This window comes from Dendrobates tinctorius, unplaced genomic scaffold, assembly GCF_039654945.1.
Source record: "Dendrobates tinctorius isolate UK_male_01 unplaced genomic scaffold, ASM3965494v1 ptg000199l, whole genome shotgun sequence".
Taxonomy (NCBI): Eukaryota; Metazoa; Chordata; class Amphibia; order Anura; family Dendrobatidae; genus Dendrobates; species Dendrobates tinctorius.
Window position 1 is genome coordinate 2126338 of NW_027361866.1, and position 27100 is coordinate 2153437.

A 27100-nucleotide genomic window follows, 5' to 3' on the forward strand; every position below is an offset into this window, starting at 1 on the left:
TATTTTTCGTGTCGATCGGATTTGTAGTTTTTGCGCAATTTGCGTTTGAAAATTTTTTTTCCCGTCATTGGAATGCACTGTGTCAATGCTTTTCAATGGGAAGCTTAAAACGTGCCCTGAGGCGATTGAAATGGCAGTTGAGCTCATTGATATGCGCAGGCAGACCCAGTTACTATGCCAACGCCTACGAACGTCACATGACATCTCCAGAACAGAGCTTTTGCCACATAATATCAGCTCTTAAAGCTAAACCCACGGCACAAATGCAAATCTAGCTTCATCACATGATGCATGCCCCTGAGAGAGAATGTGTGCGCCAAAGTGGATTTAGAAGCCCAGTGAGCCACCCTGGCTCTTAAAGGGCCGACGCGCCAAAGTGATTCTTAAAGAGCCGGCGCACCAAAATGAGTCTTAAAGGACCGGCGTGCCAAATCGAAAGCTGAGTGACCCAAGGCTCCAAATCTGAGGCTGATAGACCCTGGCCTACAAAAAGGAGGCTGAGCAACCCTGGCATCCAAATCGGACCCAGAGTGGCCCCACCCACGAAATCAGACCCAGAGTGGCCCCGCCCACCAAATTGGACCCTGAGGAGCCCCACCCACAAAATCGGACCCTGAAGGCCCCACCCACAAAATCGGACCCTGAGGGGCCCCACCCACAAAATCGGACCCTGAGGGGCCCCGGCCACAAAATCGGACCCTGAGAGACCCCGGCCACAAAATCGAACCCAGAGGGGCCCCACCCACAAAATTGGACCCTGAGCGCCCCCAACCACAAAATCGGACCCTGAGGGGCCCCAACCCCAAAATCGGACCCTGAGGGGCCCCGGCCACAAAATCGGACCCTCAGGGGCCCCGTCCTCAAAATCGGACCCTGAGGGGCCCCTCCCTCAAAAATCGGACCCTGAGAGGCCCCGCCCACCAAATCAGACCCTGAGGGGCTCCGCCAACCAAATCGGACTCTAAAGGGCCCCACCCACAAAATCAGACCCTGAGGGCCCCCAACCACAAAATAGGACCCTAAGGGGCCCCACCCTCAAAATCGGACCCTGAGTAGACCCGGCCACAAAATCAGACCCTGAGGGGCCCCAACCACAAAATCGGACCCTGAGGGGCCCAGGCCACAAAATCGAACCCTGAGGGGCCCCACCCTCAAAATCGGATCCTGAGGGGCCCAACCAACAAAATCGGACCCTGAGGGGCCCCGGCCACAAAATTGGAACCTGAGGGGCCCCGGCCACAAAATCGGACCCTGAGGGGTCCCAACCACGAAATCAGACCCTGAGGGGCCCCGGACTCAAAATCGGACCGTGAGGGCCCCCAACCACAAAATCGGACCCTGAGGGGCCCCAACCACAAAATCGGACCCTGAGAGACCCCGGCCACAAAATCGGACCCTGAGGGGCCCCGGCCACAAAATCGGACCTTGAGAGGCCCCGGCCACAAAATCGGACCCTGAGGGGCCCCGGCCACAAAATCGGACCCTGCGGGGTGCCGGCCACAAAATCAGACCCTGAGGGGTCCCAACCACAAAATCAGACCCTGAGGGGCCCCAGTCACAAAATCAGACCCTGAGCGACCCCAACCACAAAATCGGACCCTGAGGGGCCCCGGCCACAAAATCGGACACTGAGGGGCCCCAACCACAAAATCGGACCCTGAGGGGCCCCAGCCACGAAATCAGACCCTGAGGGGCGCCGGCCACAAAATCGGACCCTGAGGGCCCCCAACCACAAAATCAGACCCTGAGGGGCCCGCCACAAAATCGGACCCTGAGGGCCCCCAACCACAAAACTGGACTCTGAGGGGCCCCAACCACAAAATCAGACCCTGAGGGGCCCCAACCACAAAATCGGACCCTGAGGGGCCCCGGCCACAATATCGGACCCTGAGAGACCCCGGCCACAAAATCGAACCCAGAGGGGCCCCACCCACAAAATTGGACCCTGAGGGGCCCCAGCCACAAAATCGGACACTGAGGGGCCCCACCCACAAAATCGGACCCTGAGGGGCCCCGGCCACAAAATTGGAACCTGAGGGGCCCCGGCCACAAAATCGGACCCTGAGGGGTCCCAACCACGAAATCAGACCCTGAGGGGCCCCGGACTCAAAATCGGACCGTGAGGGCCCCCAACCACAAAATCGGACCCTGAGGGGCCCCAACCACAAAATCGGACCCTGAGAGACCCCGGCCACAAAATCGGACCCTGAGGGGCCCCGGCCACAAAATCGGACCTTGAGAGGCCCCGGCCACAAAATCGGACCCTGAGGGGCCCCGGCGACAAAATCGGACCCTGCGGGGTGCCGGCCACAAAATCAGACCCTGAGGGGTCCCAACCACAAAATCAGACCCTGAGGGGCCCCAGTCACAAAATCAGACCCTGAGCGACCCCAACCACAAAATCGGACCCTGAGGGGCCCCGGCCACAAAATCGGACACTGAGGGGCCCCAACCACAAAATCGGACCCTGAGGGGCCCCAGCCACGAAATCAGACCCTGAGGGGCGCCGGCCACAAAATCGGACCCTGAGGGCCCCCAACCACAAAATCAGACCCTGAGGGGCCCCGCCACAAAATCGGACCCTGAGGGCCCCCAACCACAAAACTGGACTCTGAGGGGCCCCAACCACAAAATCAGACCCTGAGGGGCCCCAACCACAAAATCGGACCCTGAGGGGCCCCGGCCACAATATCGGACCCTGAGAGACCCCGGCCACAAAATCGAACCCAGAGGGGCCCCACCCACAAAATTGGACCCTGAGTGGCCCCGCCCACCAAATCGGACCCTGAGGGTCCCCGCCCACAAAATCGGACCCTGAGGGGCCCCGCCCTCAAAATCGGACCCTGAGGGGCCCCACCCACAAAATCGGACCCTGAGGGGCCCCACCCTCAAAATCGGACCCTGAGGGGTCCAACCAAGAAAATCGCCACAAAATCGGACCATGAGGGGCCCCGGCCACAAAATCGGACCCTGAGGGGCCCCAACCACAAAATCGGACCCTGAGGGGCCCCGGCCACAATATCGGACCCTGAGAGACCCCGGCCACAAAATCGAACCCAGAGGGGCCCCACCCACAAAATTGGACCCTGAGTGGCCCCGCCCACCAAATCGGACCCTGAGGGTCCCCGCCCACAAAATCGGACCCTGAGGGGCCCCGCCCTCAAAATCGGACCCTGAGGGGCCCCACCCACAAAATCGGACCCTGAGGGGCCCCACCCTCAAAATCGGACCCTGAGGGGTCCAACCAAGAAAATCGCCACAAAATCGGACCATGAGGGGCCCCGGCCACAAAATCGGACCCTGAGGGGCCCCGGCCACAAAATCGGACCCTGAGGGGTCCTGGCCACAAAATCAGGCCCTGAGGGGCCCCACCCACAAAATCAGACCCTGAGGGGCCCCGGCCATAAAATCAGACCCTGAGGGGCCCCGGCCATAAAATCGTACCCTGAGGGGCCCCGGCCACAAAATCGTACCCTGAGGGGTCCCACCCACAAAATCAGACCATGAGGGGCCCCACCCACAAAATCGGACCCTGAGGGGCCCCACCCATAAAATCGGACCCTGAGGGGACCCACCCACAAAATCGGACCCTGAGGGTCCACACCCACAAAATCGGACCCTGAGAGGCCACACCCACAAAATCAGACCCTGAGGGGACCCACCCACAAAATTGGACCCTGAGGAATCCCGGCCACTAATTCAAATCCTGAGGAGCCCAGGCCACCGAATCGGATTCTGAGGGGCCCCACCCACCAAATCAGATCCTGAGGCCAAAGTGGCCCCTGAGAGGCACCCACATTTAAAACGGATACTGAGTTGAAAGTCTTGCAGGGGCAGCAGCCAAGTCTCTCTTAAAGGGGCAGCCCAGGCACCATTTCAAACCACTATCTGTACTTCCTTCAGGAAATACACATCTAGTTATAGTGGTTTGAAAAAACCACTATATTGTAATCCGAACGCTGCTAACTTATTCTTCTTCTTCTTCTTCTTATTATTAAGTTGATTTCCGCAATTAATACAGCCCGAACCGCTACACGCACAGACTCCGTTGAGGTGTCGTTTCGAAGCCAGCGTCCATGAGAGGTGTGCTAAGTATTTTTCGTGTCGATCGGATTTGTAGTTTTTGCGCAATTTGCGTTTGAAAATTTTTTTTCCCGTCATTGGAATGCACTGTCTCAATGCATTTGAATGGGGAAATGTTGCTATAGACAAAACATGCCCTGAGGCGATTGAAATGGCAGTTGAGCTCATTGATATGCGCAGGCAGACCCAGTTACTATGCCAACGCCTACGAACGTCACATGACCTCTCCAAGACAGAGCTTCTGCCATATAATATCAGCTCTTAAAGCAAAACCCACAGAACAAATGCAAATCTAGCTTCATCACATGACGTATGCCCCTGAGAGAGAATGTGCGCCAAAGTGTATTTAGAAGCCCAGTGAGTCACCCTGGCTCTTAAAAGGCCGACGCGCCAAAGTGATTCTTAAAGAGCCGGCGCACCAAAATGAGTCTTAAAGGGCCGGCGCGCCAAATCGAAAGCTGAGTGACCCAAGGCTCCAAATCGGAGGCTGATAGACCCTGGCCTACAAAAAGGAGGCTGAGCCACCCTGGCATCCAAATTGGACCCAGGGTGGCCCCGCCCACCAAATCGGACCCAGAGTGGCCCAGCCCACCAAATCAGACCCAGAGTGCCCCCACCCACCAAATTGGACCCTGAGGGGCCCCACCCTCAAAATCAGACCCTGAGGGGCCCCAACCACAAAATCAGACCCTGAGGGGCCCCAACCACAAAATCAGACCCTGAGGGGCCCCAGCCACAAAATCGGACCCTGAGGGGCCCCGCCCTCAAAATCGGACCCTGAGGGGCCCCGCCTACCAAATCGGACCCTGAGGGGCCCCGCCTACCAAATCGGACTCTGAGGGGCCCCACCCACAAAATCGGACCCTGAGGGGCCCCACCCTCAAAATCGGACCCTGAGGTGCCCCGCCCTCAAAATCGGACCCTGAGGGGCCCCGCCTACCAAATCGGACCCTGAGGGGCCCCGCCAACCAAATCGGACTCTGAGGGGCCCCACCCTCAAAATCGGACCCTGAGGGGCCCCACCCTCAAAATCGGACCCTGAGGGGCCCAACCAACAAAATCGGACCCTGAGCGGCCCCAGCCACAAAATCGGGCCCTGAGGGGCCCCGGCCACAAAATCGGACCCTGAGGGGCCCCGGCCACAAAATCGGACCCTGAGGGGCCCAGACCACAAAATCGGACCCTGAGGGGTCCCGGCCACAAAATCGGACCCTGAGGGGTGCCACCCACAAAATCAGACCCTGAGGGGCCCCGGCCATAAAATCAGACCCTGAGGGGCCCCGGCCATAAAATCGGACCCTGAGGGGCCCCACCCACAAAATCGTACCCTGAGGGGCCCCACCCACAAAATCAGCCATGAGGGGCCCCACACACAAAATCGGACCCTGAGGAGCCCCACCCACAAAATCGGACCCTGAGGGGACCCACCCACAAAATCGGACCCTGAGGGGCCCCACCCACAAAATTGGACCCTGAGGAATCCCGGCCACTAATTCAAATCCTGAGGAGCCCAGGCCACCAAATCGGATCCTGAGGGGCCCCACCCACCAAATCAGACCCTGAGGCCAAAGTGGCCCCTGAGAGGCACCCACATTTAAAAAAGATCCTGAGTTGAAAGTCTTGCAGGGGCAGCAGGCAAGTCTCTCTTAAAGGGGCAGCCCAGGCACCATTTCAAACCACTATCTGTACTTCCTTCAGGAAATACACATCTAGTATTATTATTACTATTCAGTTGATTTCCGCAATTAATGCGGCCCGATCCGCTACACGCACAGACTCCGTTGAGGTGTCGTTTCGAAGCCAGCGTCCACGAGTGGTGTGCTAAGTATTTTTCGTGTCGATCGGATTTGTAGTTTTTGCGCAATTTGCGTTTGAAAAAACATTTTCTTGTCATTGGAATGCACTGTCTAATTGCATTTTAATGGGAAAATGTTGCCATAGGGAAAACATGGGGCAGTCGTGAGGTGACGGTTATGCTCATTGATATGCGTAGGCCAGGGCCGGCGTCAGCACCCGGGCAAGTGCCGGGGCCCTGGCGAGATGGGAGGACCCACTCACGCTGTCTGGGATACCCGCCGGCCGCCGCCATGCCCCCCATGTACTGACCTCATCCTGCGCCCTCCGCGAGGGACCCACGCAGTGACGCAGCCCCTTAGGCTGAGTGCACACGACTTTTTAGCCCTGCGGATTTTTCCACTCAGAATGGAAGAAATCCGCAGGTTAAATGACCTGCATTTTTCCTGCGGATTTCTTCCATTTTTCCTGCGGTTTTCTGTGGTTTTCCTCCTGCGGATTTGGACACAGGGGAGATGGAAAACCGCACAAAAGAAGTAACATGCTGCGGATTTTGTACCGCAGGAAAACTGCGCAGAAAAATCCACAGCGTCTGCTGTACGTTTTTTTTTTTTCATTGATGTTAAGGCTACTGTACATCACAATGCGGATATGCAATGTTTCTGCGCGGTAAAATCCGCTGCGGATCCACTGGATATCCGCATCGTGTGCACACAGCCTTACTGCCAGCAATGGTCCTCGCTTCCTTCGGCTGTAATCTTGTGTGCAGTGTTGTCACAGGACCTGTGATGAGGTCACAGGAGGGGAGGAGTCAGGGGTCACATGATCAGGGCGGCTGCAGGACTGCTGTGCTGGTCGCTTGTCATTACGGTGCTCTGGATGGATGAGGTAACGTTTATGTGTGGGACAGTGGGGTCAGGGAGGTGTTTTACAAGGTGGATGTAGCAGAGCCGTGTGTGTACTTGTGTGGGGTCAGGGAGGTGTTTTACAAGGTGGATGTAGCAGAGCCGTGTGTGTACTTGTGTGGGGTCAGGGAGGTGTTTTACAAGGTGGATGTAGCAGAGCCGTGTGTGTTCTTGTGTGGGGTCAGGAGGGTTTTACAAGGTGGATGTAGCAGAGCCGTGTGTGTACTTGTGTGGGGTCAGGGAGGGGTTTTTCAAGGTGGATGTAGCAGGGTCGTGTGTGTTCTTGTGTGGGGTCAGGAGGGGTTTACAAGGTGAATGTAGCAGAGCCGTGTGTGTACTTGTGTGGGGTCAGGAGGAGGGGTTTACAAGGTGGATGTAGCAGAGCCGTGTGTGTACTTGTGTGGGGTTAGGAGGGGTTTACAAGGTGGATGTAGCAGAGCCGTGTGTGTACTTGTGTGAGGTTAGGAGGGGTTTACAAGGTGGATGTAGCAGAGCCGTGTGTGTACTTTGTGTGGGGTTAGGAGGGGTTTACAAGGTGTATGTAGCAGAGCCGTGTGTGTACTTGTGTGAGGTTAGGAGGGGTTTACAAGGTGGATGTAGCAGAGCCGTGTGTGTACTTGTGTGAGGTTAGGAGGGGTTTACAAGGTGGATGTAGCAGAGCCGTGTGTGTACTTGTGTGAGGTTAGGAGGGGTTTACAAGGTGGATGTAGCAGAGCCGTGTGTGTACTTGTGTGGGGTTAGGAGGGGTTTACAAGGTGGATGTAGCAGAGCCGTGTATGTACTTGTGTGGGGTCAGGAGGGGTTTTACATGGTGGATGTAGCAGGGCCGTGTGTGTACTTGTGTGGGGTCAGGAGGGGTTTTACAAGGTGGATGTAGCAGAGCCATGTGTGTACTTGTGTGGAGTCAGGAGGGGTTTTACAAGGTGGATGTAGCAGAGCCGTGTGTGTACTTTATGTGGGGTTAGGAGGGGTTTACAAGGTGGATGTAGCAGAGCCGTGTGTGTACTTGTTCGGGGTCAGGAGGGGTTTTACAAGGTGGATGTAGCAGAGCCGCGTGTGTACTTGTGTGGGGTCAGGAGGGGTTTACAAGGTGGATGTAGCAGAGCCTTGTGTGTACTTGTGTGGGGTCAGGAGGGGTTTTACATGGTGGATGTAGCAGGGCCGTGTGTGTACTTGTGTGGGGTCAGGAGGGGTTTACAAGGTGGATGTAGCAGAGCCGTGTGTGTACTTGTGTGGGGTTAGGGAGGGGTTTTACAAGGTGGATGTAGCAGTGCCGTGTGTGTACTTGTGTGGGGTCAGGGAGGGGTTTTACAAGGTGGATGTAGCAGGGCCGTGTGTGTACTTGTGTGGGGTCAGGGAGGGGTTTTACATTGTGGATGTAGCAGAGCCGTGTGTGTACTTGTGTGGGGTCAGGGAGGGGTGTTACAAGGTGGATGTAGCAGGGCCGTGTGTGTTCTTGTGTGTTGTCAGGAGAGGTTTTTCAAGGTGGATGTAGCAGAGCCATGTGTGTACTTGTGTGGGGTCAAGTGGGGTTTTACATGGTGGATGTAGCAGTGCCGTGTGTGTACTTGTGTGGGGTCAGGAGGGGTTTACAAGGTGAATGTAGCAGAGCCGTGTGTGTACTTGTGTGGGGTCAGGGAGGGGTTTTTCAAGGTGGATGTAGCAGGGTCGTGTGTGTTCTTGTGTGGGGTCAGGAGGGGTTTACAAGGTGAATGTAGCAGAGCCGTGTGTGTACTTGTGTGGGGTCAGGGAGGGGTTTTTCAAGGTGGATGTAGCAGGGTCGTGTGTGTTCTTGTGTGGGGTCAGGAGGGGTTTACAAGGTGAATGTAGCAGAGCCATGTGTGTACTTGTGTGGGGTCAGGAGGAGGGGTTTACAAGGTGGATGTAGCAGAGCCGTGTGTGTACTTTGTGTGGGGTTAGGAGGGGTTTACAAGGTGGATGTAGCAGAGCCGTGTGTGTACTTGTGTGGGGTTAGGGAGGTGTTTTACAAGGTGGATGTAGCAGAGCCGTGTGTGTACTTGTGTGGGGTCAGGGAGGTGTTTTACAAGGTGGATGTAGCAGAGCCGTGTGTGTTCTTGTGTGGGGTCAGGAGGGTTTTACAAGGTGGATGTAGCAGAGCCGTGTGTGTACTTGTGTGGGGTCAGGGAGGGGTTTTTCAAGGTGGATGTAGCAGGGTCGTGTGTGTTCTTGTGTGGGGTCAGGAGGGGTTTACAAGGTGAATGTAGCAGAGCCGTGTGTGTACTTGTGTGGGGTCAGGAGGAGGGGTTTACAAGGTGGATGTAGCAGAGCCGTGTGTGTACTTGTGTGGGGTTAGGAGGGGTTTACAAGGTGGATGTAGCAGAGCCGTGTGTGTACTTGTGTGAGGTTAGGAGGGGTTTACAAGGTGGATGTAGCAGAGCCGTGTGTGTACTTTGTGTGGGGTTAGGAGGGGTTTACAAGGTGTATGTAGCAGAGCCGTGTGTGTACTTGTGTGAGGTTAGGAGGGGTTTACAAGGTGGATGTAGCAGAGCCGTGTGTGTACTTGTGTGAGGTTAGGAGGGGTTTACAAGGTGGATGTAGCAGAGCCGTGTGTGTACTTGTGTGAGGTTAGGAGGGGTTTACAAGGTGGATGTAGCAGAGCCGTGTGTGTACTTGTGTGGGGTTAGGAGGGGTTTACAAGGTGGATGTAGCAGAGCCGTGTATGTACTTGTGTGGGGTCAGGAGGGGTTTTACATGGTGGATGTAGCAGGGCCGTGTGTGTACTTGTGTGGGGTCAGGAGGGGTTTTACAAGGTGGATGTAGCAGAGCCATGTGTGTACTTGTGTGGAGTCAGGAGGGGTTTTACAAGGTGGATGTAGCAGAGCCGTGTGTGTACTTTATGTGGGGTTAGGAGGGGTTTACAAGGTGGATGTAGCAGAGCCGTGTGTGTACTTGTTCGGGGTCAGGAGGGGTTTTACAAGGTGGATGTAGCAGAGCCGCGTGTGTACTTGTGTGGGGTCAGGAGGGGTTTACAAGGTGGATGTAGCAGAGCCTTGTGTGTACTTGTGTGGGGTCAGGAGGGGTTTTACATGGTGGATGTAGCAGGGCCGTGTGTGTACTTGTGTGGGGTCAGGAGGGGTTTACAAGGTGGATGTAGCAGAGCCGTGTGTGTACTTGTGTGAGGTTAGGAGGGGTTTACAAGGTGGATGTAGCAGAGCCGTGTGTGTACTTGTGTGGGGTTAGGAGGGGTTTACAAGGTGGATGTAGCAGAGCCGTGTATGTACTTGTGTGGGGTCAGGAGGGGTTTTACATGGTGGATGTAGCAGGGCCGTGTGTGTACTTGTGTGGGGTCAGGAGGGGTTTTACAAGGTGGATGTAGCAGAGCCATGTGTGTACTTGTGTGGAGTCAGGAGGGGTTTTACAAGGTGGATGTAGCAGAGCCGTGTGTGTACTTTATGTGGGGTTAGGAGGGGTTTACAAGGTGGATGTAGCAGAGCCGTGTGTGTACTTGTTCGGGGTCAGGAGGGGTTTTACAAGGTGGATGTAGCAGAGCCGCGTGTGTACTTGTGTGGGGTCAGGAGGGGTTTACAAGGTGGATGTAGCAGAGCCTTGTGTGTACTTGTGTGGGGTCAGGAGGGGTTTTACATGGTGGATGTAGCAGGGCCGTGTGTGTACTTGTGTGGGGTCAGGAGGGGTTTACAAGGTGGATGTAGCAGAGCCGTGTGTGTACTTGTGTGGGGTTAGGGAGGGGTTTTACAAGGTGGATGTAGCAGTGCCGTGTGTGTACTTGTGTGGGGTCAGGGAGGGGTTTTACAAGGTGGATGTAGCAGGGCCGTGTGTGTACTTGTGTGGGGTCAGGGAGGGGTTTTACATTGTGGATGTAGCAGAGCCGTGTGTGTACTTGTGTGGGGTCAGGGAGGGGTGTTACAAGGTGGATGTAGCAGGGCCGTGTGTGTTCTTGTGTGTTGTCAGGAGAGGTTTTTCAAGGTGGATGTAGCAGAGCCATGTGTGTACTTGTGTGGGGTCAAGTGGGGTTTTACATGGTGGATGTAGCAGTGCCGTGTGTGTACTTGTGTGGGGTCAGGAGGGGTTTACAAGGTGAATGTAGCAGAGCCGTGTGTGTACTTGTGTGGGGTCAGGGAGGGGTTTTTCAAGGTGGATGTAGCAGGGTCGTGTGTGTTCTTGTGTGGGGTCAGGAGGGGTTTACAAGGTGAATGTAGCAGAGCCGTGTGTGTACTTGTGTGGGGTCAGGGAGGGGTTTTTCAAGGTGGATGTAGCAGGGTCGTGTGTGTTCTTGTGTGGGGTCAGGAGGGGTTTACAAGGTGAATGTAGCAGAGCCATGTGTGTACTTGTGTGGGGTCAGGAGGAGGGGTTTACAAGGTGGATGTAGCAGAGCCGTGTGTGTACTTTGTGTGGGGTTAGGAGGGGTTTACAAGGTGGATGTAGCAGAGCCGTGTGTGTACTTGTGTGGGGTTAGGGAGGTGTTTTACAAGGTGGATGTAGCAGAGCCGTGTGTGTACTTGTGTGGGGTCAGGGAGGTGTTTTACAAGGTGGATGTAGCAGAGCCGTGTGTGTTCTTGTGTGGGGTCAGGAGGGTTTTACAAGGTGGATGTAGCAGAGCCGTGTGTGTACTTGTGTGGGGTCAGGGAGGGGTTTTTCAAGGTGGATGTAGCAGGGTCGTGTGTGTTCTTGTGTGGGGTCAGGAGGGGTTTACAAGGTGAATGTAGCAGAGCCGTGTGTGTACTTGTGTGGGGTCAGGAGGAGGGGTTTACAAGGTGGATGTAGCAGAGCCGTGTGTGTACTTGTGTGGGGTTAGGAGGGGTTTACAAGGTGGATGTAGCAGAGCCGTGTGTGTACTTGTGTGAGGTTAGGAGGGGTTTACAAGGTGGATGTAGCAGAGCCGTGTGTGTACTTTGTGTGGGGTTAGGAGGGGTTTACAAGGTGTATGTAGCAGAGCCGTGTGTGTACTTGTGTGAGGTTAGGAGGGGTTTACAAGGTGGATGTAGCAGAGCCGTGTGTGTACTTGTGTGAGGTTAGGAGGGGTTTACAAGGTGGATGTAGCAGAGCCGTGTGTGTACTTGTGTGAGGTTAGGAGGGGTTTACAAGGTGGATGTAGCAGAGCCGTGTGTGTACTTGTGTGGGGTTAGGAGGGGTTTACAAGGTGGATGTAGCAGAGCCGTGTATGTACTTGTGTGGGGTCAGGAGGGGTTTTACATGGTGGATGTAGCAGGGCCGTGTGTGTACTTGTGTGGGGTCAGGAGGGGTTTTACAAGGTGGATGTAGCAGAGCCATGTGTGTACTTGTGTGGAGTCAGGAGGGGTTTTACAAGGTGGATGTAGCAGAGCCGTGTGTGTACTTTATGTGGGGTTAGGAGGGGTTTACAAGGTGGATGTAGCAGAGCCGTGTGTGTACTTGTTCGGGGTCAGGAGGGGTTTTACAAGGTGGATGTAGCAGAGCCGCGTGTGTACTTGTGTGGGGTCAGGAGGGGTTTACAAGGTGGATGTAGCAGAGCCTTGTGTGTACTTGTGTGGGGTCAGGAGGGGTTTTACATGGTGGATGTAGCAGGGCCGTGTGTGTACTTGTGTGGGGTCAGGAGGGGTTTACAAGGTGGATGTAGCAGAGCCGTGTGTGTACTTGTGTGGGGTTAGGGAGGGGTTTTACAAGGTGGATGTAGCAGTGCCGTGTGTGTACTTGTGTGGGGTCAGGGAGGGGTTTTACAAGGTGGATGTAGCAGGGCCGTGTGTGTACTTGTGTGGGGTCAGGGAGGGGTTTTACATTGTGGATGTAGCAGAGCCGTGTGTGTACTTGTGTGGGGTCAGGGAGGGGTGTTACAAGGTGGATGTAGCAGGGCCGTGTGTGTTCTTGTGTGTTGTCAGGAGAGGTTTTTCAAGGTGGATGTAGCAGAGCCATGTGTGTACTTGTGTGGGGTCAAGTGGGGTTTTACATGGTGGATGTAGCAGTGCCGTGTGTGTACTTGTGTGGGGTCAGGAGGGGTTTACAAGGTGAATGTAGCAGAGCCGTGTGTGTACTTGTGTGGGGTCAGGGAGGGGTTTTTCAAGGTGGATGTAGCAGGGTCGTGTGTGTTCTTGTGTGGGGTCAGGAGGGGTTTACAAGGTGAATGTAGCAGAGCCGTGTGTGTACTTGTGTGGGGTCAGGGAGGGGTTTTTCAAGGTGGATGTAGCAGGGTCGTGTGTGTTCTTGTGTGGGGTCAGGAGGGGTTTACAAGGTGAATGTAGCAGAGCCATGTGTGTACTTGTGTGGGGTCAGGAGGAGGGGTTTACAAGGTGGATGTAGCAGAGCCGTGTGTGTACTTTGTGTGGGGTTAGGAGGGGTTTACAAGGTGGATGTAGCAGAGCCGTGTGTGTACTTGTGTGGGGTTAGGAGGGGTTTACAAGGTGGATGTAGCAGAGCCGTGTGTGTACTTTGTGTGGGGTTAGGAGGGGTTTACAAGGTGGATGTAGCAGAGCCGTGTGTGTACTTGTGTGGGGTCAGGAGGGGTTTTACAAGGTGGATGTAGCAGAGCCGTGTGTGTACTTGTGTGGGGTCAGGAGGGGTTTTACAAGGTGGATGTAGCAGAGCCGTGTGTGTACTTGTGTGGGGTCAGGAGGGATTTTACAAGGTGGATGTAGCAGAGCCGTGTGAGTACTTGTGTGGGTCAGGAGGGGTTTTACAAGGTGGATGTAGCAGAGCCGTTTGTGTACTTGTGTGGGTCAGGAGGGGTTTACAAGGTGGATGTAGCAGAGCCGTGTGTGTACTTGTGTGGGGTCAGGAGGGGTTTACAAGGTGGATGTAGTAGAGCCGTGTGTGTACTTGTGTGGGGTCAGGAGGGGTTTTACAAGGTGTATGGAGCAGAGCCGTGTGTCTACGAGGTGTACGGAGCAGAGCCGTGTGTGTACGAGGTGTACGGAGCGGAGCCGTGTGTGTACGAGGTGTACGGAGCCGAGCCGTGTGTGAACGAGGGGTACGGAGGGGAGCTGAGTGTTTATGAAGCAGAGCCGTGTGTTTATGGAGCGGAGCAGAGCCGGGGGTGTACGAGGTGTATGGTGGGGAGCATTTATACCTCCCAACTGTCCCGGATCCAGCGAGACAGTCCCGATTTTGAGAGAGAGACTGCCCCAGCCGGGAGCATACTTTCCCCGCGAGACACAGGAGTACACAGCGGAGCCCCAAGGAGCAATTTAAAACTTGCACGTAACTTTCTACCGGAAGTGACGTGCTGGAAGCTGACCAGAAATTAGGTAATTTCGGGAGGAGATTGTGACGGAACCATGGAGGCACTTCAGGGAATGCTTCAGTTCCATTACCGTGTCCTCCTCTGATAGCGCGGACAGTGGATCGCCTTGGAATCGGGGATGTCGGCCATGTGAGCGGATCATGATATGTCCTGCACCAGGAGGCTCAGGTAGGCATTACAATGGGAGCTGGGCTGCTATAGTATCTTTATAGAATTTTTCTTTCTCTGTTTCTCTCTCTCTGTTCTCTTTCTTTCTTTCTTTCTCTCTCTGGCCCCGCCCACCAAATCAGCCCCCGAGTGGCCCCCACAGTTAAAACGGATCCTGAGTTGAAAGTCTTGCAGGAGCAGCAGGCAAGTTTCTATTAAAGGGGCAGCCCAGGCACCATTTCAAACCACTATCTGTACTTCCTTCAGGAAATACACATCTAGTTATCTATCTTTATCTATCTATCTCTATCTATTATCTATATCTATCTCTCTATCTATTTATCGATCTCTGTATCTATCTCTCTCTATATATATCTCTCTCTCTATCTACCGCTCTCTCTATCTCTATCTATCTTTATATCTATATCTATCTATCTATCTCTATATCTATTATCTCTATATCTATCTACCTATCTCTATCTATCTCTCTCTCTCTATATATATATCTGTTTCTCTCTATATCTATCTCTATATCTCTCTCTCTATAGCTATCTATATATTATCTCTATATCTATCTATATATTATCTCTATATCTATCTATCTATCTATCTATCTATCTATCTCTATATCTATCTATCTCTATATCTATCTATCTATCTCTATATCTATCTCTATATCCATATCTATCTCTTTATCCATATCTATCTCTATATCTATCTATCTCTATATCTATCTTTCTATCTAACACTATATCTCTATATCTATCTCTATATCTCATTATCTATCAATCTCTATCTCTATCTCTCTCTTTATCTATCTATCTATCTATCTATCTATCTATCTATCTATTGATCTATCCATCTATCTCTATATCTATCTCTATATCTATCTATTATATCTATCTATTATCTCTATTATCTATATCTATCTATCCATCTATCTATCTAGCTATCTCTATCTATCTCTATATCTATCTTTCTAACTCTATATCTATCTATCTCTATACATATCTCTATATCTAGCTATTATCTCTATATCTATCTCTATATCTATCTTTCTATATCTATCTGTCTCTATATCTATCTCTATATCTATCTATCTCTATATCTATTATCTCTATATCTATCTATCTCTATATATCTCTATATCTATTTTTATTTATAGCCATCTATCTATATATATTTATCTCTATATCTATCTATATATGTCTATATTATTATCATTATTATTATTATTATTATATCTGTATATCTCTATCTATTATCTATCTCTATCTATTATCTATCTCTATCTATATATCTATCTATCTCTATATCTTTCTATCTATAGCTATCTATCTATCTATCTATCTATCTATCTATCTATCTATCCATTATCTATTTTCTATCTATCTCTATATCTATCTACCTATCGATCTATCTATCTATCTATCTATCTATCTATCTATATTTCTTTCTATATCTATCTTTATATCTATCTCTATCTATCTATCTCTATGAATCTTTCTATCTATATCTATCCATTATCTACTTTCTATCCATTATCTACTATCTATCTCTATATCTATTTCTACATCTATCTTTCTATCTATATCTATCTAACTCTATATCTATATATCTATATAGCATTATACCCTATGAGGGGGTGCATTATTCCCTATGAGGGGGGCAGTATTATACCCTATGAGGGGGGCAGTATTTTATTCTATGAGATGGCTGCATTATATTCTATGAGATGGCTGCATTATACTATGTGAGGGGGCTGCTTTATATTCTATGATGGGGCTACCCCAACTCCTGCTACATAATTAAGACTTGTAGAACCTTATATTATACCCGGATATTAGCGTGTTTTACCGCATAATTGGTGGTCTGGTATTTAACTCTATGCAGCTACATAGTGGGCCCCAAGAATGATTTTCTCTGGTGGGCCCAAGGTGTTCCAGTCCGACACTGTCTATATCTATCCATTATCTACTTTCTATCCATTATCTACTATCTATCTCTATATCTATCTATTTCTACATCTATCTTTCTATCTATATCTATCTAACTCTATATCTATATATCTATATAGCATTATACCCTATGAGGGGGTGCATTATTATACCCTATGAGGGGGGCAGTATTATATTCTATGAGATGGCTGCATTATATTCTATGAGATGGCTGCATTATACTATGTGAGGGGGCTGCTTTATATTCTATGAGGGGGCTACCCCAACTCCTGCTACATAATTAAGACATGTACAACCTTATATTATACCCGGATATTAGCGTGTTTTACCGCATAATTGGTGGTCTGGTATTTAACTCTATGCAGCTACATAGTGGGCCCCAAGAATGATTTTCTCTGGTGTTCCCAAGGTGTTCCAGTCCGACGCTGAGTGGGCCTCACACAATCCAAAAGTGTCCAGTGTCCAAAAGTGTGTGCAGAGATTCAAAATCTCCCTTATCCTCTAGTCACTTTGGTCACAGCAGCTGTGCCATCGAGCCTGTCACATAGCGCTCAGATATTCATTGGGCCTCACACAATCCAAAAGTGTCCAGTGTCCAAAAGTGTGTGCAGAGATTCAAAATCTCCCTTATCCTCTAGTCACTTTGGTCACAGCTGTGCCATCGAGCCTGTGACATAGCGCTCAGATATCAGTGGGCCTCACACAATCCAAAAGTGTCCAGTGTCCACAAGTGTCTGCAGAAATTCAAAATCTCCCCTGTCCTATAGACACCTTGTACCTTGTTTTACATTACTATATAGTTTGTTGGATTTTGTCTACATTTCTACCAAAAATGAGGAAGGCTGGTGGAAGAGGCCGTGGAATTGGGCGGGGGTTGGCAGCTGGTAATGATGGTGTTGGTGGTGGATCTGATGGTAGTGGCAAGAGCAAAATAGGACCGAATGCAGGAGGTGTTGAGCCTGCGTCATCGTCTGGCTACATAAGGCCTCGAACGCTTAGTTTTCTAGGAGTTGGCAAACCGCTTTTAAAGCCAGAGCATCAGGAAAAAGTTTTGTCTTACATTGCTGACTCAGCCTCCAGCTCTATCGCCTCCTCTTCTTCAGTTGTAAAAAGTAAAAGCACTGAGTCGTCATTGGAGGCTCATGTTCATGAACCACACCTTTCCTTGTGTCCTTCACCCCAACCAAGATTGAAGGATGACGCAGGCCATACTACTGATTACTCCATGGAGCTGTTTTCACATACCATGCCTGGATTATCAAGTCAAATGGTGAATTACCCAGGCCAAGATGAATCTGACATGGAGTGCACTGATGCACAGCCGCTGATGGATGATTCTGCTGGTACATTCACTCAGAGCACTACATTGTCCTCGCAGTGTACAGAGCCAGATTCTGACCCTGATGAGACTCAGGTGCCCCTTCCCGCACACTATACCACCATACACGGTGACACAGAGGAAGGTGCACATGACATAGAAGAGGAGGTGATGGATGACCCAGTTGTTGACCCAGATTGGCATCCATTGGGGGAAGAGGGTGCTGCTTCCAATAGCTCAGATGAGGAGCATCCACAGCAGACATCGACATCGCAACAGCTGTTATCTGGCAGGCCCGGAGCACTCCAAAGACAGGTTCCAAACATGAAAAGAGTTGCTGGACAGCTTGTCCAGAGGGTCAAAAGATCACAGCGTGCTAGGCCGCAAAATGTCTGCCAAAGTAGGAAGAGTGCAGTGTGGCACTTTTTTGAACAAAATCCTCATGATCAGGCCAAGGTTATCTGTAAGAAGTGCGCAAAGACCTTTAGCCGAGGGAAAAATCTGAAAAATTTGAATACCAGTTGCATGCTTAGACATTTAACCGGCATGCACTTGCAAGCGTGGACACAACACCAAACCTCAAGTGCCACATGTGCAACTGATCACAACGAAGGTAGTCAGCAATGCTACATTGTTTCCCCCACTGTAAGCCCACCGGTTAGCACAGCAGCAAATGTTGAGGTGTCGTTGCAAGGCCACAGCAGTCAGGGAATCCCACTGTTATATCAACGAAAGACTGATTCTAGGCCATCAGAAAGAACACCAACTCCATCACCATCATCAACCCTCTCTCAGTCCGCCCTGTCCACCGCTACTTCCACCATATGCAGCTCTCAAGTCCAGCTCACCCTCCCAGACACTATGAGTAGGTCAAGAAAGTACTCAGTCTCTCATCCGCGTACACTGGGTTTGAACGCCCACATTGCCAAACTAATCTCGTTTGAGATGATGCCCTTTCGGTTGGTGGAAAGCACAGCTTTCAGCGAACTCAAGGCCTATGCAGTACCACGCTATGACCTACCCAGTCGCCACTTCTTCTCTCGCAAAGCCATCCCAGCCCTCCACCATCATGTGAAAGACCGCATTGTCCATGCACTCAAGCAGTCAGTGAGCGGAAAGGTGCACCTCACAACTGATGCATGGTCCAGTCGGCATGGCCAGGGCCGTTACGTGTCCATCACTGCGCACTGGGTTAATGTGGTGGATGCAGGGTCCACAGGGGACAGCGGTGGTGGGACAGTGCTGCCTAGCCCACGGTATAGGAAACAGTTGGCTGTAGGCGTTCGACCCTCCTCCTCCTCCTCCAGAAGCGAAAGCTCGTCCACAGAGCGCAGTCGTACGAGCACTCCATCTGCAGCTGCCACTGTTGCACACGATGTGTCCCCCTATCGAGCAGCTAGTGGAAAGCGTCAGTAGGCTGTGTTGCAGATGATGTGTTTGGGCGACAGACACACCGCCGAGGTGCTGGCCGAGTACTTGAAGCGACAAACTGAGTCATGGCTGGGCAGTGTACATCTTGAGGCAGGCAAGGTAGTTAGTGATAACGGCCGTAATTTTGTGGCAGCCATAGCCCTTTCAAAACTCAGCCACATACCTTGCTTGGCTCACACCTTGAACCTGGTGGTGCAGTGCTTCCTCAAAAATTATCCGGAGTTAACAGCCCTGCTCCAGAAGGTGCGAAGACTGTGCGCGCACATCCGCCGGTCGCCTGTACACTCCGTTCGTATGCAGAAGCTGCAGCGATTGCTCCACCTTCCCAACCACCGCCTCATTATCGACATTGCAACAAGGTGGAACTCCACCCTGCACATGGTGGAGCGGCTGTGCGAGCAGAGGCAGGCCATAATGCATTTGTGGGAGGATACACGGCCAGACACTTTGAGAGCAGACATGGAGTTGACAGGTGTGCAGTGGTCGAAGCTGAAAGACCTCTGTAAAGTCCTTCAGTGTTTTGAGGAATGCACACGGCTGGTAAACGCAGACGACGCTATCCTAAGCATGAGCATCCCACTTATGCGTCTGCTCATGCAAACTTTGACGCACCTTAAGGAGCAGGCGTCTGCAGCCAATGTTGATGAGGAGGAAGAGGAGGAGGGAATCCTTGATGACATTCAGCCATTGTCTGCTCATGGACCTCTCCTGGACGAGGTGGAAGAAGAAGAGGAGGAGGAGGATGATGATGGGGATGATTACTTAGGGGAGGAGGATGCATCTCGTGGGGCAAGTGAAAATGTTGGCGTGGCAAGGTCTGGTACAGGGTTTGTGCGTGACTGGAGGGATGTGGATTTGCCAGAAAGTGCTCCTCCACCCATCACTCGCAGTGCATCATTGACACCGGGAACATTGGCCCACATGTCAGATTATGCCTTGCAGATCCTAAAAAGGGACCCCCGCATTGCCAAAATGATGAACGATGACGACTACTGGTTGGCCAGCATCCTGGATCCACGCTATAAAGGCAAATTACAAAACATCATGCCACAGGAGAACCTTGACCTAATATTGGCTAATAAACAAGCAACTCTGGTAAATCGGTTGCTTGAGGCATTCCCAGCACACAGCAGCGGTGATGGTTCTCACACGAGACGTACGGGCCGGGGGCAGCTTGGCAGAGGTGTTCGTAGTGCACACAGCAGAAGTGGCGTTGGAGACAGGGGTTTCATGACAATGTTGTGGACTGATTTTTCAAATACCGCTCACACAACTGGTAATACTGCATCGATGGAAAGTGACAGGAGACAGCAGTTGTCAACTATGGTTACAAACTACTTTTCCTCCCATATCGATGTTCTCCCACACAGGTCATTCCACTTTGACTATTGGGCCGCTAAACTGGACACCTGGCCTGAATTGGCCCAATATGCCTTACAGGAGCTCGCTTGCCCAGCTGCAAGTGTGCTATCGGAAAGAGTCTTCAGTGCAGCTGGATCAATCCTGACAGAAAAAAGGACCCGTCTGTCAACCCAAAATGTGGATGATCTAACCTTCATTAAAATGAACCATGCATGGGTTTCCAAGGATTTTGTCCCACCTTCCCCTGATGACACATAGGGTGACAGAAAAATGGCTTGCTTTGGTCCACCTCTTCCTGGGACTTCACCTATTTCGCCTTTTGCATCAGCTGAATGTCCAACATCAACATATGCCACTTTCTAAAACTCCCTAACTGTGCTGCCTCCCCCCCCATGGCCGGGGTCACCACCTAGCGCACGACACCGTGCGAGTGCCGTTGCCCTGGACAGGTGGGTAGGCCGACTCTTGGGCGCGGGCACTGGCACAGGGTCCCTCATAGTGTAATCAAGTGTCTCTGACGGTGGTGGTGCACACCCGCCGTCAGACACACCGCTGTACTATGAGGGGCCCAGTGCCAGTACCGACGCCCACGAGTGGGCCCCCCTTGCTTGGGCAGGGCCCCAGCATTTGCAATCTTTACCTCTCCCTGCTCCTCCGCTGTGTAATCTGGGCCGTCAAATCCATACTGTGCCTGACACCGTCTGAGCCTGCCTCCTGATGTATAGACATATATTTTGAATGTGTACGCTATCCATACATGTTATCCGGGGAAACGGTACCCTTTCTAACCTTTGTGCAATCACGTGCAATCCATACTGGGCCTAACACCGTCTGAGCCTGCCTCCTGATGTATAGACATATATTTTGAATGTGTACGCTATCCATACATGTTATCTGGGGATACGGTACCCTTTCTCACCTTTGTGCAATCACGTGTAATCCATACTGGGCGTGAGAACGGCTGGCGAGCTGTTAAGCAAGCTACAGCACCTGTGGTTTGCACACGTACGTTTTTCATTTTTTCAGGAATGACGGTTAGGCCTAATTCCGGAACTGCGGTTGACCTGCACTTACTGGGAAATCATTGTTCGCGGGTAATAATTGTAATCAGTGATCCCCATCACTAACGTTGTTCAGCGGGTTATCTACACCTGTAAGCGACAAACGCTGGCCTTTTCAGTGTAGCGCACATGCAGCCACGGACATGTAAGGGCATGACACACCAGTTATTGGCCAATCTCATGTGCCAGAGCCTCACGTGTCCCTCTAGTAAGCCGGACTCGGACCGCGGGGCATGACGGAGTCTCGTTCGTTAACGGAATTAAGCTTGCAATGTGTGCATCTGTTCTGTAGCTGGCATGGTTGAGGTTTCCCAGGTGGAGTCGAATTTAACCGTAGGCTCCACTCCTGGTGGTGCCCTTCTGGACATTCCTTTAAGGTTCAGCTTTGCAACCATACTGCCCACGTAAAACAAACACTTTGCCTTCATGAACGCTGTTTGGAGGGTCATGACTCGTGGGAATAACGCCGCCCAATTAGTTAACCTGCTAGAGAGATCCTTCGTTGCTCCCAAGCATGACATCACACTCCCTAGGAAGAAGGTAATGCCACTGTGGCGACCGTACTCCTGGGGGCGACACAAGTGCACTGATGCCCAGCCACTGCTCGATGAATCTGCTGGTACATTGACCCAGACCACTACATTCCCCTCGCACGCTACCCGGCCTGAATCTGACCCTGATGAAACTCAGGTTACCCTTCCCATATACAGTTCCATCTTACACGGTGACAAAGAGGAAGCTGCAGATGAAAGTGCAGGTTCGGCCCACCCGCCATCAGACACACCACCGTACTATCAGGGGCCCTGTGCCAGTGCCGTCGCCAACGAGTGGGCCCCCCCTGCTTGCCCAGGATCACAGCACTTGCAAAGTTGAAATTCTGTGCAGTGAGATGGAAGATGGGGACGACGAGGAGTCTAGACTAGTACAGGGATTCCCTAGCGAGGAGACTTATTTGATTGTTTTCAATGTTGGGACAGCAATTTTTGGGGAGCACTATACTCTGGAGAATGATAGATGGGGCCCACCATACACTGGAACATTCCAAAGGTGGACATCAGACACTGGAGCAGCATTTACAGGGCCCATTATACACTAGAGCATTAGAAATGGGGCCCATTATGTTTGGAGCATTATTTGGGCCCATAAGACAGTGGAGCTTCATCCATGGGGACCAACATATACTGTAGCATTATGTGGAGCTCATCATATACTGTTTCAAACACGAAACGAAACTCGACAATAAAAAACCAAAAGTCGCTCAACTCTAGAGAAGACAATGATGTTGTCCAGGTACAGCAGAACGCTTTCAAAGTTTTTATATCCAAGGCAGCATTCCATTAACCGCTGAAATGTTCCTGGCGCATTGCTGAGCCCGAACGGCATATAGTTAAACTCGCAGAGGCCCATTGGTGTTTTAAACGCCGTCTTCTCTTTGTCTGCCTCTGCCACAGGAACCTGCCAATACCCACTGGTGAGATCTAAGGTAGAGAAATAATTAGCAGTTCTCAGTGCAGCTAGTGATTCCTCAATTCTAGGCAATGGGTACGCGTCTTTATGTGTAATGCTGTTAATCTGCCTGTAGTCTACACACATTCTCATAGTACCGTCTTTCTTCTTAACGAGGACTAATGGAGCTGTCCAGGGGCTACAACTTTCTCTGATTACCCCAGCCTCCTTCATCTCTCGTAACATACTCTTGGCACATTGGTAGTGTGCTGGGGGTACAGGCCTGTGTCTCTCTTTAATGGGTGGATGATCTCCGGTGGGGATATGATGTTGAACCTCTTTTGCCTGCCCAAAATCTAGAGCATGCTTGCTGAAGACCCGTTCAAATTCTCGAGCCACCCGGGAAGCCCCATGCTTTTGGTGTGAAGGGGTGGAGTCAGTGCCTACGTGTAGCTGCTGACACCAATCCTTCTGTTGCCCTTCAGAGCCATTCTCTTCCACCTTGTCAGACGGAAGCAAGGGTTCTAGTGCCTCTATTGCATAGTTGCTGACGGTGAACAATTTAGCAAAGGTGGCATACAGGGGTAACTGGACCTTTCTCTCCCCACAATTTAAGATGCGTATTGGTACTCTCCCCTTGCGAACATCAACTACCCCTCTGGCTGTCAGGATAGTGGGCCTACTATCAGAATACATGGGTTCTACCAAGGCTTGGTAATCTTGACCCCTTAGGCCTATTGCTGCCCGACACCAAATTAACATTTCACTTCTGGGAGGTACTGCAATGGGGAAAGGATCACTTACTCTGACACTGCCGACTTCTCCACCAGACAGCTCTACCTGTTGTCTCTGCATCAGGGCTCTGATCTCCTTTTGCAGGACCCGTTGCTGACTGGAGCTGGCGGTCTCGGCTACCTGTTGTAACAAAACAATAATTTCTCCAAGACAATTTTCAATTACATTAGTGCCTAAAGTGATCATAGGATGGCATTCTCGTTTGTCAGCATCAACTATTATCAAACCTTGTGATTGCAATTCTACTCAGCCAATCTTGATGGTCACCTCTTTATATCCCATCTGAGGCAAGGGCTGGCAAAAATGGTAAGGTCTTTATCTGGGCTATGAGTAATGTCTGAATCTGCCCAGTACTGCTTAAAAAGAACATATAGTATCGTTGCCACCTGGGAGCCGGTGTCCAGTAAAGCGTTCATCGGAAAACCGTCAATCACGACAAGCAAGACTGGTCGTCCTCCTATGTACTTGTCTCGCCAATTTGGTGGGCCTAGTCATCTTACTCCTGAGGGTTGGCCCTTTGCCCCAGGGGTTGCTTGATTAAACGACAGTATCTTTCTAGGTGTCCTGCCTTTTTGCAGTGGCGACCGATGGGCTGTCCGTCCTCGTAGTAATGATCGCTGTCTCTCCCTCTTGTCGGCGGGATCTTCTTCTGCTGTCGCCATGGGACGTCTTCTGGACTGGAGGCCAGCTGGATCTTCTTCTTTGGAATCACTTGCAGGGACTGCACAGTTTTTGTGAGTGTAGCCACACTTTTAGTTAGTTCCTTGACTTGGAGATGTAAGTCTGCAGCAGAGTCATCATCTTGGGACGGCTTCTCAGTCTCAATAGAGGTCTTTGGAAAGGATGCTGTCTCCTGCTGGTATGTAATTGCAGGATGCTTAGAGGGCTCTGTGCTGCTAGGGTTCGGTTCACGCAGTACTCTGATGGCTCTATCCTTAAAATGTGCAAAGTCCAATTCAGGATTTTGTAGGGCCATTATGCGCAGCTGTGTCCTTTGGTTGTTAGACTGGAGTCCCTCTATGAACTGCTCTGTTAATAATCTATCTTCATCTTGCACGCTCTCAGGATCAACCTGCTTTACAGCCTGTAGTGCCTCCTGAAGATTAAGGGCATAGTCCCGTATACTGTCCTGCACTCTCTGTTTGCACCCAAAATAATCTCATTTTTATCTCTGTTGCAGTGCGGGTATCAAAAGTGTCTTTCAGTCTGGCTAAGATTTGTTTGACAGTTCTTTTATCAGTGTCCGGCCAGGACTTTACTTCCCTCTGAGCCGCACCAGTTAACTGGCAAATGAGGATACTGACTTTTTGGCTCTCTGACAGGGGGTACACTTTGAATAAACTACATAGTCTTTCGTTAAAGTCGCTCAGGGTGTGCAACTCCCCTGAGTACTGAGGTAACCAGGCCGCTCCTGGTATATATGGCATTGATAGCGGCATTATGGAGGCTGCGGCTGCGACCACCGCTGAATCTTCACCTGCGTTGAGCATTTTCTGCCTGCTTTTTCACTTGCTCACTAACGTCAAAGCACGGGCAGGGGGCTTCGCATCATGCTTTCTTTCTGGCTCTGTCCACAATTGCACATCCCTCTCTGCTCGCACGCACTGTGTGATGCAGCTTTGGCGGTTATTTCAAAGCTCATTAAAGTCTATAGCACACAATTTAATAAAGTCTATGGCGCACAGTACCCAGCTTTGCCAGACTCCTTGTACCCAACTTTGCTAGGCTCGCTAAATCCTGTTCGTGACGCCAGTTGGAGCGCCCAGCGGGGCCTGGGGGTACTCGGTACCGGGCCCGTCGACTTCAATGGGGGACGGTGTCACGGCGGCGGCGACCCGGTCCGTGGCCCAGAGGCGTCCAGTAAATGGAATAGGGGAAAGTTGTGTGGTATTTATGTGGTAAAAATGAAAATAAAGCTATTACATGGTAAAATACGTGACGCCACCTGTGGTAATCTGGTCAGAGGTGACCAGCGCTGCAGTGTTGCTTCTCTGGGATGGATGTTGGGCGCAGCTATGATGTTGTAGCCCTCCACAGGTAGGGCTGTAGTCCTGTAAACGTCGGGGTGCAGATAAATGAGAGAAAGACACAGAGAGGTGCAGTTTCTTTACCTTATACTGGCCAGGTGGGGATTTAGGACCTTTCTTTCTGCGCGTGGGTCTCTGCTGTATATAACTATGCTGAGACCCTCTATTCATGATGGTTTCACTAACCTGTATGGCTGTCAGCGTGAGCCTATTCCACGGGTACCGTCCTTTTCACCATCAGCCCCGGGCTCCTTATTCGCTGCCGTGCCCTCAGGTGATCAATGTGCACAGGAATTTACAATCCCCTGTACTTTCAGATTCGACTATCAGGGCGTACAGCTCCTGTCAGCCTAGGACTCTGATGTCCCTTTTCTCTTTATTAGCGCTTTACTCAGGGGTCTGCTATATGCAGTATTTCAGCTTCCCTAGAGTTTCTCAGTCTCTGCTCTTGTCCTTTCCCTCTTCACAGATCTGCTCTGCCTATCGAGCTCCTCACCGATCAGCTCCCTGTCTTGAACTGACAGGATCTTCCAGAAAGATCCTTTTACCTCACGTCCTCACGTTTAACTGTCATCATTTCTCCTCACAGCTCACAGCTGTTTCGTTTCCATGACAACCCCCTCAGCTGACTTCTAGCTGACTGACCAACCCCCTCTGCTGGCCAGAATTTATAAGGTATCTCTCTTTTCTGACCAGCAGCAGGAATTTGTGATTTTTTTAATCTATGTAATGCTGCCTGGCATGGGGGTCCCATTCTGCCTCCAAGCATGACTTCACCTCATAGAGGGAGGCAATGTCACTGTGACAACTGTACTCTGGGGTGTCACATTAGCTTGTACAATAGCTGTGGTCCAGCGAGGACATGTCCCCATAAGAGCTTTGAACGTGGGCCCCGGGGAAGTCACCTTGCCAAGGGGGATAGATCTGGCCTGGGTGTACCTACACAAGGGCAAAGTGGTGAGTCAGAAAGAGATGTCTTTATTGCTGATCGAAGGTGCGGCAGTCGCTGCAGGGCCCGAAGAGAAGCCATCCCCAGAGTGGAATGGACAAATCATCCTTGACCAAATGGAAGTGGATGTGAAGACTCTTAGCCCTGAGCATGTTCGGGCGATAGAAGCTATGCTGTGGGAAAATCAGGCTGCATTCGCCCATCATGCCGAAGATTTTGGCTGTACCGAAGCGATCACACAGGAGTCACCGACCGGGGACGCTTGCCAAATTCGAGAACAATACCGGCAAATCCCACCCAAGATGTGCCAAGAGGTGAAGACATTACTGAGGCAGATGCTGAATTCAGGAGTAGTGCAGAGTAGTCAGAGCCCTTGGGCGGCACCTGTGGTGCTTGTCAAAAAGAAGGATGGAACCATCCTGTTCTGTTTAGATTACAGGAAACTCATAGAATCATAGAATCATAGAATCGTAGAGCTGGAAGGGACCTCCTGGGCCATCTGGTCCAACCCCCTGCTCAAAGCAGGATTCGCTAAACTCAATGCCGAACTGTGCGAGACTCATATCCGTTACCCCGTATCGAGGAATCCTTGACAGCGTTACGGAAAGCCAAGTAGTTCTCCACCTTGGACC